Consider the following 16,416-nt stretch of genomic DNA (forward strand, 5'->3'; position numbering starts at 1 on the left):
TAATAGCTGAGGGATTATAAGTGAGCAGGCTCAGTCTATGCACAGATCATAGGCTTTGTGGTCAACATGTGGGTTTCAAGAATATATTTTCAAACTAAGTTTTCTTATGTTTATAGTATATAAAAATCAAAACCTTGATCTACTTCCAAAGATCATTGATACTTTTATATCAATGAAAAAAATCAGAGATGTGGAGAAAGAATTAGCCATAGTGGTTATCACAGATAGATAAATGGTTAAATATATATGTATGGCGTATCCATAGAATGAAATTGTGATATTTTTTACTTAACATTTAACGCTATTGGAAAAAATGTTATGTTGTAGTTTGCTAAACAAAAATAGTATACAAAAGAATGATCCATATTTTAGCAGAAAGAAATGTATGTGCATCTGTGTGTGTGTGTGTGTGTGTGTGTGTATTACAAGCATATGCTTAGGAAAAATCCTAGAAAAACTACAATATAATTTTCATATTGCTTATTTCTGAGTGGTCATTTCATGGGTGATTTACGCTTTTCCAATACATTCACCTAGATATGCTAAATTTTTTATAGTGACCGTGTATCACTTTTCTTATTAATAAAAAAGAATACTTATGTGATCACAGCTATAATTTTATGTTACAATTTTATTGCATACACATACACACACACACACGCACACACACACACACACTTCGACACATTGTCTGGTTTTCAAATGAATACAGTGACTTCACCTAGTAATTGGGCCTAATTATCTCCTGCAGGTCTGGGAAGTGTGTGCTTTTTGCCATTATGTCTAATGCCAGCCAATTTACACATAGGTCCTCTACAATTGATCTTCTGGGCCTTTCATGATATAATACTTAGAATTTTCTCAACAGTGTGACTCTTTAATCTTTCTATACACAAAAAAGGGAAATATTTGTCAATTACTGAGTGCTTCAATGTTAACCATTTGATTTAGTTGGTTGGAGGAGGGGAGTGTAGGAGCATCACAATGATGGGGGTAGGAGCTGGATGAATCAGAGGCTGTCTTTGCTGTTCATGAGGTGGAAAACAATGTGATTCACTAACCATTCAATTTATTTGTAGTCTTCCTGTTCATTAGTCCATGAATAATATAAACTGGGTGAAACAATGATTCAGAATTTTCTTATCAGTGTTCATTCAGCAGGAGAAATCTTGAGGTCTCACTGTTTGTTTTGCTTTTTTCTTTCCTTCTTCCATCAATGATAAATTAGAAAAAGTAATTAAATACTGTTGGTAATAACTTGCTTGTTGTACCTTGAAAAATAATGTAGTTCATTATAGAAAACCCAAAGGCCAGGTTTATTCTCATTCTTTTTCTTTCTCTCAGAAGCACACATGCACATGCATGTAAACATGCTACCGGATATTTAAACATCGTTTTGCTGATGTGATTATAGCCTAAATCTCACTAAATTTCATAGACATCAATCATACAAGTATTATTAAAAATACTATTAGAGGGATTAGAGTTATTGGGCTCTAACAGAGCCAGGTGCTATGTAAATTCTGTGCATGAATTACACTTTGTTGATGGCTTTCAATATTCACTTGCTAATACTTATACTGGGTAATAATGCATTTTATAACTTTAAAAAAGGGTTAAATTTAATTTTTCATAGTTTAATAGTCTGTTCAACAATTACCAATGGAATCACTATTCAAAGATTCTGTTAATTCTTTCAAGATTTAATGCTTATAAAAAACTATATAAGCAATAGGGTGATTTCAAACTTGCAAAAAGAAAGAAAAGAAGGATGGAAGAGAGAGAAGGAAGGAAGGAAGGAAGGAAGGGAGGGAGGGAGGGAGGGAGGGACTTACTGCTCAGCATAGAATGCTCTACTCCAAGCAAGGTCCTGTTTTTATCCTTAGTTTCATGGTTTAGTTGATAATTGAACTGAAATATGTTCTCTTCATAAAACTTTAAAGAAGAGTTGCTATGCTGTTTTTCTTGAGTAAAAGAAAGATAAATTCAAAGTTAGGCACTTTATTATTTTAGAGTAAGGGGTTGGTAATATTAGTAACCACCAAACCATATTTTCAAGGAACGGGTAATCTAAATCTATCAAGAGCAAAACAATTTTGCAGGATAATTTTGTGAAGAGCAGCCAACAACATTCAGCTCTCCAGCCATTTTTAATCTGTTGGAGCTTCTACTTTTCTATGTAACTTTCATTTGATCAGTCTTTTAGAGGCTTACCTGATTGAAAATGCAATGTCTCAGATCTTATGCCAATGGTCTAGTGATGTTTTATATGGGGACAGTCTCTTGTGTATCTGCGATGGGTTGGTGCTGCACAAGGCATTTAATTATTAACACACCAAAATACTCATTAGTAGTACAGTCGCTTCTAAGGTATTAATTTAACAGATATCTAGTGAAAGCATTTTAGCAAAACTTCCATCTCCCAAAATAAGAATAAAATGCTTTTGTTTTAGAAAACTAGTAATTATTTTAGTATCCCTATTATGTAAGGTGAAAAAAAAAAACACTTAATAAATGATAAAATTCTGGATTAAATTTTTAATAATATTCCGGTCTAATAGACTTTAGACTGCAAATGTAGGATATGGATGCAGACTTTTCTGTTTCCTCACGGTTACATTGAATACAGCATGTGCCTAATAAGTACTGTGAAAGACAATTGTGTAAGTAAACATTTGACATTATTTTACCATAGATTAAAATGAGCAGGAAAAAATGATATAAGAAAACAATGTGGCAATATATTAAGCTGAGTCAGAAGTTGTTTTTGCCTACATGTTGTGCATATGTCTCAACTTCCTTTTTCTTTGGTTTTATATTGATGTAGGAAATTTTATCAGTCACCTCTCTCTAGGTCACATGAATATTATGGTGAATATTACAATGTCTGTGAATTTTTTTTGAATCCATAGAAGGGTAACTGGCAGGGAGTAAGAACTAAGTATTTAATCTTTCTGGTTCAGAAAAATGTAACTCAAATAGCCCCACAGGTGACTTTACCCATTAGTTTCTACCTCCTGCCAAAGGCAACTGATCTGAGTTTGAATTACTTTTCTTTAAATTGGTATAAAGTCCACTAGAAATGTTAATGTTCACTGGGGTTTATCTGTCATGGTGGATAGGAAATCTCTGAGTGAGTCAAGTGTTGTCACAAATTGGCCAATGCATATACTTGTAAGGGAAAGAATATTGTAAATAGGCCTGCACAATCTGTTATTTTGGAGTTCTAAGTCTAATAGGACACTCATCAAAATAATAGCAATCATCACAATCAGTTAACTAGTATTTCATCAGTCTGGAAGCCATAAAAAATGACATTTCTGATATGCTTCAATGCCATTCTCCTGTCTTCCAGTGTACCTGTCCTGTTTGGAGTTGGTATAGTGCCCTTTTCCATGGTGCTGTTGTACTATGACCCAGTGTGAGGTTAGCATCCTGCCTTGCAGGCTTTGTAGGCAACAGAGAGAAGAATAATGGTTGAAAGGGCCACCCCACACCCACTGCACCTCAACATAATGGATTACAGCTTCTGGTTTAGCTGATTAAGAGTTAAGGTTTTGGGATCCCTTAGTTTGGAGTTTGAATCCTTACTCTGTATTAGCTGAGGGATTTTGAGGAAGTTATTTAACCTTTCTATGCCTCAGTTTTATCTTAAAACAACAACAATCATAGCACCAATAGTAGTAGCTTAGTTTAGGGAAAATTTGACGTTAGAATAAAATAATATGTATAAAGCCCTTAGCACAGGGCTAGCCAGTAAGTCTTCAATAAATATCAGCTGCTATTGTCATAGTTATTTTAATTAACTTGATTAACTTATTCTTCACATTTCCCTAACACCAATTAGCTAATTGCTAGATATATAATTTGGCAAAGTAACATCCAAAAGGTTTTTACATTCATTCTCTTTAGAGAGAAACACATATAAAGAACAAGTAGCAGCACAAAGCAGGAGACAACTGATAAAACAAGAGCTACATTAGTCTCGTAAATAAAGAAGTGGTCTTGGTAGTCAAGGATGGGTGGAATTTGCTGTGGGAGAGAAACAAGTGCAGAGCAAAGGCTGGAAGACTTACGAACTGTGGGGAACAGATCAGACAGGGTACAGAAATGAAATTTAACATGCTCATAAGTCAGTGAAAAATCCCACATGCCTAGCAGTAGGAGAAGATCCTGACTTTGTGTGACTTGAAACTTATACATTTTAGGGCTCTCTTTAAGAAAAAAAGCAATACAAGTTAATTACTTTGTCTTCAAGGAGACCTGTGCAAATGAGGGGCCTTGAAGCTGATGTCTAACTTCACTGTAAATCCACATCTATCTGACAAGAGAAGTATTCACCAAGTGGGATAAAATGAGTAGGGTGGCCTTGGTTATGGACAGCTCTGAAATCCTAGAAGAGGAGTTTAGAACTGTGTGTTAGAACAATGTTTCTCAAAGTATACTTCCAAGGACCAGCACCATCGGCCTCAGATAGGAACTTGTTAGAAAGGCAAATTCTAGGCCCAACATCAAACCTTCTGGTTCAGAAACTTTGAACCAACAACCTGTGTTTTAACAAGCCCTCCTGGTGATTAAGACACCTGCTAAAGTTTGAGAATTCACCTTGCTAGAAGATAGTCTCTGACTAGCCTATAATTAAGATGAATTAAGTAACGGCAAGCTCCAAAAGAAAGGGGTTCAGGCACATTATACGTATTCGGCATTGGCTAGATGAAAGGCAGGTAGGCAAGTGATATCCTGTTACATTGTTGGCATATAAGGAGATATATAGGTAAAAGGGAATTGACTAGGTTTGATTGCTGCATTCGAGTATGAAGGAGTTTTATTTCAGGATAAGTCCAGGTGCCCAGGTTGCTTTGGACAGCAACAATGAAGTCAGGAGGCGTCGTTTGCTGGAAGGAGAATATGGCGTTGATGTATGGGAGAAGGTATAGAAAATTCTGTTTTAAACGTAGTTAGAGAGCCAGACCAAGACATGTTCAGTGCATGTTATAAATTCTTTTCAATTCTGTCCTAGAGGTGTTCCCTGGATTTTCAATTTGATGGTAGGACTCACTCAAGGCTGACATCCCCCCAAATCTGGTGTCCCAGGGAGGGGCAAGAGGAAGTCTTCAAGACTTGGGCTGCAGCAGGTGACCTAAAGATGCAAGACTAGAGGGAGGTAGGGGATGGACCTCATCAGTTTCCTAGGGTCCTCTCTACTCAAACCAGACAGGAGTTTACACCAGGATGGGGGCCCTGTATAGACTGGGGAGGAGGAGGCAAATCTAAAGATGAGAGAACTGTAGAACCACTCAGAGGCATTGGAAATGAAGTTTGAGATTTTACAAGAGCATGGATTTTTGTTGTTGTTTTTGTTCCCTTTCATTATTTATAAGTCAAATGAAGGAGAAAAATAGTTACACTACCTGGAGTGGTATAGCATTTTCTATGTTTCCGCAACTTTTATTGTCATATATATATGTATATACATATATATATATATATATATAAATAATTTTATTCTTTTAGCAATTGCATTGTATAAGTAGAGCCAGTATTATTATCCCTGTTTTTGAGATGAGAAGAAGGAGGCCCAGAAAAGGAAAAATGACCTCCATCAGCTTTAAAAAAAAATTCTGGTTTGGGCATGCTGACCCTGGGATACCAATGAGATATTTAAGTAAAAATATGGTAGCCAATGGGGTAAAAGGGACTGGAGTTCGTTGCAAGGACTGGAAGTGCAGCATTAGCATATTTCCTGGATGGCAATATATTACAAAACAATATGTAATTACACACCCTCCTCACCCCACAAAACAATAAACTAACAATTTTACAGATTGTGCACTAGCTGATTTCTTTTTTCTCAAATTGTTTGCATAGAAAAGAAGTGTGATACAGTTCTTTTCCCAGTGGGTAGCTAGTACTTAAAAGAAATTCCACTATAGTGGAATAGTGGTTTTTACTTTCCAGTAACTTTGAATAGGCTCTAGCAATTCTAACTGCTGTGGAGAATGTAAACAGAAACAAAGGATTTTTTGAGCACTTTTCATTATTTTGTTCCATATTATTATGGTTCTGTTTCATTCTCTTATTCCAAAATCAACATATTATATCTAATGCTGATTGGGAATTATTCTAACTTTAATAAAATGTGCCTATTTTATTTGTATTTTTGCAATATACACATAATAAATATAGTTGTATTTTATGATGGATGCCAATATGAATGGCGAAATAAGCTTTGATTAGAAGCCTTGTCTTTGTGTACAATCACATAAGACCAGAAGTATTTTTCACTTACCAGTTGTTTTCAAAACAGTGATATAATTTCATTCTATGTCTTTAATGACGTAAAATTGATGTATTCATAATGGCCCAACCACTCTCAAATTGGCTACTATACAATTTAGGAAAGACACCTGAACACAAACGTTAGCCTTAGGCACAAGCCATGTACTCAGAGGTGCATAGGTCCTGGGCTTTGGTCACACAAATTGCATTAGACAAAATGAGGAACATGGAAACAAAAGTGGACATTACCTGCATGCACACATGAGGATTCTTATTCAAATTCCACTGCATGGCCTGAACATAGTATAAGGTTAGTAACTTTATGCTGAATGAGTGAAGAGAAGTTATTTATTCCTCTTTCTCTCTATTCTGTGCTCACAACTCCTCAGGAAATTCAGAGAGGATTGTGAGTGTTTTCAATTATGCCACAAATGCTAACAACTGAAAATAATTTCTAAGCCAAATTAATATAGTGTTTATATACATAAAATTTAAAAAATCATTTATTAACACATATTCTAAGTTGATAAATTAAACATAATTAATGTTTTAAAAAATAAAAATTTCTAAACCACTCATGATCTCACTATTTTATCCTGAGTAATGTTTGAACTCTTGCTTTTTCTTTACATCTTTGTGCTCAGACATAAATGTATTTGCAGATCTATTATCTTGACAGGTAGAACTTGTTCATTATTTTTAACTTAAAATTATATCTTAAATATTTCCAAAGGTTTTCACGCTTTTAATAATATTACAATAATGGCTGTACAATACTCAATGTAATAACCCTGAATTTATACTTTGAAATATATCTAGCCATTCCAGCTCTTGTCATAGATATTGCTGCTATAAAAAGTTTTAGAGAATAGCTCTTTCTACGGTTATAAACTTAGGAAATCTTTCCAGAAAAAAATTTTGATGCTCTCTGGAATATTTCCATGTAATATATTCACACATTGGAAGTATTGTTGAAGCTTGAATATATAAAAGCACATTGGGTCTTAACATTGGAGGCCAAATTAGGCTTAGATGGATTTCTTCCTTTAAAAAGTATTTTCCCTTTGAAATTATATCACTTCCCTTTGAAATTGAATTATTTATTATATATTTGAAACAATATATGAAATTATGCTTTCCTTTAGAGTTATGTTGTTATTTATACCTTATTAAAATATATAATGTACAGTTCAGTTACTATGTCTAATAATAAAATATTAAATATAGTAATATTTACCTCATAATAGGAATTAAATAAGTGAAAATTGCATCCAAATTAATGGTCCCAAAGAGATGTTTTTAGAATAAATGACCTTAATCCGATTTATAAAGCTAAAAAAACCCTGTTTTTAAATATATCCCTTCACTGATCTTCCCTCTTCTTCTAGGTTATTGAGTTCCAAATGATGGTCCAAGGATCAGTGTGGAAGAGACTATATAAAATCACCAGGGATGTGGCTAAAAATAGTTATTTCCAGATCTTATCAACCAAATCTTTAGGGGTTGAGGCTTGGGAATCGGTATTTTTAATAAGTTCCCCAGGTAATTCTGATAATTTCAGACAGAATTCAGAACCAACGGCCTCGATTACTAGAGACGCCCACTCCATTTCTATCTTGGTTTTATGTTTCTTACATCCTGCCACAGTCCATCCTCCACGCTTCAAATAGATCGCATTCTCTTTGGTCTTGGACTTAAGGTATTATTTTATTTCTCCCTATAAAATTCAGTTTTAATCTCATTATGTAATGATGCCTGCTACAGTATTTCTTTTTAGATTTATCATCTGACCCTTATATAAAACCATTCTGGATATAGGGCAGGACTAAATAGCTATGAAGGAAGCAGAAATATATTACTATGTAAAAGACCTTGAAATACCTTCTTCATCCTTCGCTTTCACTGATAGAATGCAATCATCACCTACTACCTAGCTAAATTCATTCCTAGTGTTTGAGAATTAGAAATGTGCATATTGTCTCTGGAAGACGTTTTAAAATGTACATATTAACAGTATCATAGTTTAATTGAAAATGATTGCCTGAAAAGGAGTTTGTAGGCAAGGAAACAAGATGATCCATTGCATCTGTGATGCCAACCACAAGAAGCACACAAGGAATGTTTGAGGGAAATGAGGGTTAATTTACGTTTTAAAGTGGGAGTGGGGGAGGAAGAAGGTAGTCTGAAGACAAAGTGATAAATGGTACAGAGTTGTGCAGAAAAGCCCATCTAGTCCTGTTTTTGCCTAGGTTTACTACCAGCCAAGCACACTTACCCAAACCCTCAAAATGGAAAACCATCAATTTGAAGCAAACTCAAATAATAAAGTCCCTTCATTTCACCAAATCAATTTCCCCTCCTGAGGGCTCTTCTTACCACTTTTCCATAGAGATCTTAGTTCTGAGGAAGTGACTCAGCAGGGAAAGCAAATGGATGTTTCCACATGCTGAGATGTCTGTGACTCTGCTTGCCTTAGTTTTTCAAATTTCCTCCAACCTCCCGTGTGAAGTTTTTGAACAGGAAACACTTGCTGCTCAATCTCTTCCTCCTGTGTCCACCTCTTTCCAAAGGGGCACTTCTTTAATATTCGCTAAGTACAGAAAGGAGGAAGAACATCCCACAAATAATTTGGAAAATAATATTTATTGCTAGGTGACCACCTCAGAATACACCTTTTTTTAAATTAGATGTTGACATTTGCAGTTAGAAATAACTGACTTGAAGATTTATTGGCCAATGCTAATAATAACAATGACAACAGCTAAAGCATTAACTTATCTGTTATCATATGTCAGGAAAAACAAGAGCCTTAAATAAAATAGCTCATTTAATCATCCCTTAAATCCCATAAATCTAATATTTTATCCCTCTCCTCTTTATGCTAAGGAAATTCAAGCACAAATAATTCAAGAAACATCTCCCAAATCACATATTGATCAAGTGAGAGAAACTAGATTCCAATCTGGACTCCATGGAAGCCTGCAATCTACTGCCCACTGCCAAACATATTTTAAGCATATTTCTTTTAAAATTTGTTCTTTGTAATGATATGTTCATAACAATTGCAAGATACAAATTTCTTTTTTATTTAAGAAACTCATATTTTGTATGAATATTTTAAAAGAATCTAATTAATGTATTGTGAAAAGCTTTTTAATCTATAGTGTGGCTTTTAACCATATGTTTGCACGAAGCAAATAAATTATATCAAAGAAAAAAAGTTAATTTTTTCCTCTGAGACCGTCTCCCTTCTATGGAATAAATCAGGGCCCTGATAACACCACACTGCAGAATACAGGCATTTTTCAAAGGCATTTTTCTCTTCTCAGTTTCTCAATGAACTTCATCAAAACTAATGGGACTATAGAGAAGATTTATCAGAGGCTCAGTCAGGTCTGTGAGAGCTCCCCTGCACGTGGGAACAGGCAGATCCATCTGCCTTCCCTTGAGACTAGTCAGATAGAGAACTCGTGACAGGTATGATGCCTTCTAAAGAGACTATTTTTTAAATAAAGCCTCTTTCTTCCTATGCTATTCTCTAATAATGAGTAGCAATCATTAAAATACTTCCTGTAAAGTGTTATTTAATTTTGTAGTTATAATGGATAGACTAAAGAGTGAAATATCTTAAGAGTGTATCATGACTAATTTTGCATCTGGGACAGACTTTTTGGCAGTATATGAAGTAATGAAATTCCCTACTTCATACTATATTGGTTCCCTCTTAATCTTCGTTTAAATAATTGGATGTGATGTTCCTAAGTCTATTTCAAGTCTACTAACATTAGGTTTAGTTTATAATATGTGTATCCACTGGGGGGCTGCTTATGATGAAGAAAAAACATCTTGTGTAGATACCCTCAGATAGAATAAGAGATTAAACTGTGAGAGTAAACTTTTGTTATTATAGTTCCTTAAAATAATATAATGATAACATATATTAAAAATAAACATACTGTAGAATGAGGAGATAAATCAATTCAATCTGTTCCCTACCCCCCTATTTCTTAAATTTAAACTGTTATTCAAAGCTCAGTATAAGGGACCAGAATTTGAAAGTTTTTGGAATAAATGACTTTTTAGAAGTCAGATAATATTTTTGTTGCAAGAAAATCATTTGTAAATTCGCTTTTAAAATATAACAGTACTTCAAGAAATATATATGCTTTATACAATGGATTTCTAAATCATGTGCACTTACTATATATATGTATGTGTGTACACTTATAATTGTCAGAAACCTCCATAAACAAACCAGACAGTTTGGGGAACTGTGGAAAACAAGTCCGGATAAAGGCCACTAAAATGCAGTGGGGTTTCATAAATGATGTGTGACTATTAAAAACATCTCTGTCCAAATGTAGTTGTTATATTTAACAGTAAAACAACAACCAAAAAGCCAAAACAAAAACCAAACAAACAACAAAAACAGCCTTCAGGTTCACATAGAAACTATAGAAATGCCCAGAGGTAGGTGGCCGGAAAGAACCAGATAGACTGATAATTAAAGGACTGATCAGTTTATCACTTTCTAATAGCATACATGATATTTTCCATCAGACACAAAAAGAGCATAATAAACCTGATAATTAAAAGTATAGTCACATGGCAAATGAATAGAAAAAAGGAACTTTGTAGAAAACTAACCTCTCTTTTAGGAAAGCTAACTTTGTTTCAGTCAAAGTTAAGTTATGAGTAATTAGATTGAGCACATCATTAGTCCCATTTGGAAACCAAACAGAGATAATCATTGGTCTCTAAAAATTGGTAGTTATCTTCTTAAAAAGAGAAAAAAAAAGAAATGGAAAAACTAGATATCTTAGACTCACAGCTAATTGTCAAATTCCTTTCAAAAACAAAATAGCGACATTTAGGGTTGACTCAATACATTGAAAAATTCAGTCTTGAACATATTTGATTGCCATTCTAACTCAGTATAAAATACTGTTTCATGTACACATCTAGATGATATGCATTTTGACATAAATTTTGAGAACTTTATATCTTTTTTCATTTGAGTTAAATTAGGAGGATATTGAATGGCTTATGAATTTATTATAGGCAATTAAAAAACCCTTAGTATAATCTTTTAGTGTGAGCTTACTGATATAGCAAATCAGATTTTTAAAATAAATATTTCTCTTAATTATGGCTATGTTGTCCATATTTCAGTAATTGATAGAGTGTGGTTTTATATAAAACTAAATATTTTGAATCTTTTACAAATACTTCAAGGAATTCCGAAAATAAAGACATTCTACAGAAAAATCTGACTTGCCTACTTTTTTGGTTCTAACTGTTTCTGGGGACAATGGGAATAATTTCTCAGCATTATTTCAAATAATAAATATTTATATTACAAATGATATAATACAGGAGAAACATACATTAATTTTGTACACGAACCTGGAGGCATAATAAATAAGCTGAAAAATCTTCCTGACAATAACTGAAGTTTTACAAGCTTCCTGCAGAGTAGTCACCTGTGTTGATAGAAATTAAAACCAGGAGAGTAGGAAGTAAAAGCTTAAAAAGCTTAATATATCAAATGCATCCATGTTTTTGGAATGGCTCTTAGCTGTCTCTGGAAGATTAATCTCTTGAGCAGGGTACCTGGGATTCACTGTCACCAAGGGGGACTCCCCTGTCCCCTCTATCCCACTAGGAGTACACGACCCTGTCTGTTCCTCCTACTTCTTAGATCCCATGTTACCTTCTCTCTGTCTTTCAGTCACAGCCAAACTCTGGTTCTAATTAAACCAAGGGGATTGACATTCTCTCCTAGGTACTTAGAATGTTGTACCAAGAGCATTCTCAGACCATGCCAGCCAGGGAACAAGACATGGCTTTTCCCATTTTGGGATTTCTCTACCCTTGTTTTGTTCACAGTAAGAAACTAAAACTTGGATTACCACCAGCACAACATAGCTTCTATTCTTGTTCTTTTGTGTCCAGTGAAATAATTTTCAGGAACATAATTCTTAAAATTTTATGGCACAAATTTTCAATGGTTTACACAGTTTTGAAGTTATTTTGCTGTTTTATTCTAACCAATGTGATCAATAGAAGCACAACACCTGCACATTTGAACCTTAGTTCAAACATCAAATCTCCCACTTTTATTTGAGTATGGTGATTACAAAAAATAGCTTATCAGCTCTATAAGTTGGAAAATAAGATTAGTTGAGACAGACTTAGCTGTGTGTTGAACTTATTAGCTATGTGACTTCTGGGAAGTTTTTTACCTAAATCTTAGTTTAATCTTTTGTAAAATGTGGGTAATTATAAAAGCTACTCTTCACCTATCATTTTGTAAATGAGTAAAGGATATCAAGTACTCAGAAATATGAGGGTCATATAAGTACTCAAAAAGTGAAAATCAATAATACCAATAAATATATTATTTTTATAAACATTTTTATCACTTTAAAAGTATCAGAAATTTAATATTTTTAACTTTAGGACATTCTTGGGGTATTTGTTTCCTAGCTTAAAACTGTTTAGAAACACTGAATAAAATCAGTTGGTCATGAGTTAAGTCTAAAATCCACTTTTTAACATTGATAAAAATTAAGAATGTTATTAGTTTCCTTCTGTACAAAGAGAATTTGATTTTATTTCTTGTGAAATTTATTCTCTCAGAAATATGATTGAAGAATGGAAATGATATCAAGCTACTTATTCCTTTAGAAGTAAGTTTATTTCATTTAAAAGTTCAAAGAATGTAAAAGAAACTTGTGAGGATAGCATGTACTTTAGAAGTATAAATGAGTTTGGTCATCTCTGTTCATATCTTTTTTTATATGCTCTTCCTTTGCTACTTTCATCTATTATCAGCATTTCTCCTATTTGCTGCTTACTCTGAAACCTGTATCTCAACCTTGCTTGACATCTAAGGTAAAATTAATTGAATTTAGAGATTAAAGGACATATGAACTGGGCCTTGAAGGATAAGTAGGAGTTTGCCAGACTGAGTATAAAAGAATAAATAATACAGCCTGAACCCAGGCAGAGGGTTGGGTTTGTTCGAAAACCAGTTTGTTTGGACAGCATGGTGTTCTAAAGCATAGTGGGCTGGGGAAACGGTTACAGTTAAAGGAAGATAGCTGATTCACTTTGTTATAAAGCAGAAACTAACACACCATTGTAAAGCAATGATACTCCAATAAAGATGTTAAAAAAAAAAAGGAAGAAAAGGAAGCTGGTATAGATTGCAAAGGACTTGAGTCCTTGGTTTTTCTCGGTTTATGTTAGAGTTAGTGATGATTGATTGAAGTCTTTGTTTGGTTTTTATGTTGTCTTTGTTTTGAATTGAGCCTTAATATTATGACTCTTTTTTTGGTTTTCAGTGAATGAATGGGTAAGTTTCTTTTGGATATCCATTTTTCACGTTTCAATATCATAATCCGATACGAGGTCTGTGTTATCTATTGCAGTGAATATTTACCAGCCTATTAATCAGCTCCCATCTCTTCCACATTTAATCTAATTCAATCACCACTTCGAAGCATGTCTCTGTTTATATTACCACTTTTTCCTTCTCTTTTCCTCTCCACTTGACTCCAGTTAAAAACTTAGGTAATTTTCAATTTTATACTGAATCTTCTGTAAAATCCTTTACCTAACTTGCCATATAATTTACTTATTTTACTGTGACTATTGTAAATCATTTGCCTTCACTCGCTAGAATGTCAGTTCTGCAAGAACAGGGCTCTGTGACCATTCGCCCACGTATCCCAACTGCCTGGAACATAGTAACATTCAGTACAATGTCCAGCTCAAAAGACATTCGCTTGATGAATTTGCTCTGAGGACCCAAGCTGTGGTTTGTATTGCACTTTTCTTGTGCCTCTCAGATAAGACTTAAAATTCTCCTTAGCCGTATCTTCCTCTTAAATAAAAAGCTCTGTGAGGCCAGACAGTATTGTTCACATATTTGCATCTTCCACAGATTTTAGCCCATTAGCCCAGTAAATAAATAAATAGGAAATAATTGTTTACTGGAAAAAAAATGAGTGGGGATTACATACTGTGAAGTAATATACTGTGAAGATGTTCTTTATTTTTTTTCACCTATTGTGGCGCAATAATAATCATCTAATAGGTCTAAGTAATCATCGTTTAGTTCATTCAGTCTCTTATTTTGCATTCAGTAGATCAGAGCATTTTTAGATAGCAGTAATCTGGATGATCTGTTTTCTCTGACCTGGTTGAATATGTTTGATATAAACTAGTTCTCAATCATTTTATAAAATGAGATTGAGCTCTGTCTGGAAGAAGAGTTCAAGAAGCTGCAGGTACACACAATATAACAGATGTTCTTTTCTCCTTTAGAGTCACCTGAAACCATCTTCACTTTGCAAAATTAAAGGGTAGAACTGACACAAATATTGACAAATTCTTCTGACTTCTTAACCCAACCCCCAAACTTAAGGTTTGAAAATTGATTACAGCTGCTCCTTTCTGTTTCTTTTTTTTTTTTCCTCCAACCTTCGTGGTGGACACATTGATGCCCCAGCGCTCAAGCAGAGCCTCTGCCTGCAGGTGCATCTACCACTTGGGGAACGTGCTGCCCTTGTTTTGGTAGCGTCAGCATTTTCAAAAACCTCACTTAGCCTGTGGTGTCTGTGCATTCATCACTGCCCACCTCTTTTGCCTTTTGTATTTACCGTTGTCTTCTGCTTCAGCGTTTCTGATGCCCTTGAGAAGTCGTAACCATGCTTTACATTTGAAAAGGTGCCAGCTCATTTAATCAGGTGCAGATTGAGAGGCATGGATGAATTTCTTCTCTCTAACATTTAATAAAAAATAAATTAAAAATGTGACTTATGCTATGACATGCTTAGCATTACCCTTCCAGGTTTAAATTTGAGAGTTGTCAGCTCCCTCCCTGGTCCGAGAACTGACATGTTATCAATCTAGTGTGTGGGTGACAAGGTCGCTGATGTCTTCCCAAGGCACTTGTTTAATAATTAATTTTTCATTGCAGGCATGTTCAGTAAATGGATTACAAAACTTAAGCCTGTTTAAAAGGTTTTAGAAATTCATTTTTAGTTTTAAAAGATGAATGTACAAATTAACTCTCCCATGATAAGTGGGGCATACTAAATATAGCCAGGCCCTATGTGGTTTTAGCCTATATTTATATACAGTGTAGAGTAAGGTATATAGTCAGCACAGTTTTGTAGACAATGTCATTGAATGACCCAGGAAGTGATTCTTTTCAAAGGAGACTCAGAAAGGGAGATCAGATGACAAACTCGTGCTTTGAAAGTTTTCACCTTTGCTCTTGCTCTCAGAAGTCCTCAACCATCAAGCCTCTGGACACGCTCTGTGCTATTTCTGGAGTCAGAACCTCAGCTCAAGTTATTCCACAGAAATAATATAATGATTTAAAAGGAAAGGAATCTTATCAGTTATCACATCCCAATTTCCTTGATTAAACTTCAGTGCTGGTTATTAAGCTGTTATCTTCCAGCTTCAGACCAGCTTTGTGATTCCTGGATGGGGGCTCTGCGAACCGCATTTTCTTTTGGCCAGTAGGGTGCACTAGAGGGGGGCTGGCTGGCCGGGTGGAGGGAAACTCTGGCTTCCTTCTTTGCTGGCTCTTCCTTTCCTTGTCCTGGAGCAATGACAGCTTACCCTGGCAGCAACCGCAGCCCTTTCTTGGTTGCAGCGCTTTTGTTTTAGCAACCTAGAATCAGTCTCTTTGCCCACCCTTGGAGTTACCAGGAGTAGCCGGCAGTGTCCTCTCTTCTGAAGTCTGAGGCCCAGTTCTGTGGGGCCCTCTGCCAGGCTTCCATTTCTGATAACCCCAAGCTCCTCCTTTGTGTCCTAAGCTGTATAGGTGTTTGCTGCTTCCCACAGTCACTCATAACTACGTTACCTCTGTGTCTTTTTTCTTTCTTTTCCTTTTCTTTCTTTCTTTTTTCTCATTTTTTAAATTTGACTTTCTAGCCCTCCAACATCTGGTTAACAGTTTCCTATGTTAAATTCTCTCTGCTAAAACAACTAATGTGCTTTGTTTTCTCCCAACTGGTGCTTGGCTGGTACCAGTGTCACAGACAATTAAAAACAAAAACCAAAACAAACAACCAGTTTGTCCCTAGCTTCTAAAGGAACTCCATATAATTGAAT

General features: G+C 34.8%; 1 protein-coding gene across 4 annotated transcripts in view; it reads left to right on the forward strand.

Moving 5' to 3' along the window:
* PCDH9 (protocadherin 9) overlaps positions 1-16,416 on the forward strand; it is a 973,312-nt gene that overhangs the window by 222,469 nt on the left and 734,427 nt on the right. The window lies entirely within an intron of this gene.

Source organism: Eubalaena glacialis, chromosome 16 (assembly GCF_028564815.1).
Source record: "Eubalaena glacialis isolate mEubGla1 chromosome 16, mEubGla1.1.hap2.+ XY, whole genome shotgun sequence".
NCBI lineage: Eukaryota > Metazoa > Chordata > Mammalia > Artiodactyla > Balaenidae > Eubalaena > Eubalaena glacialis.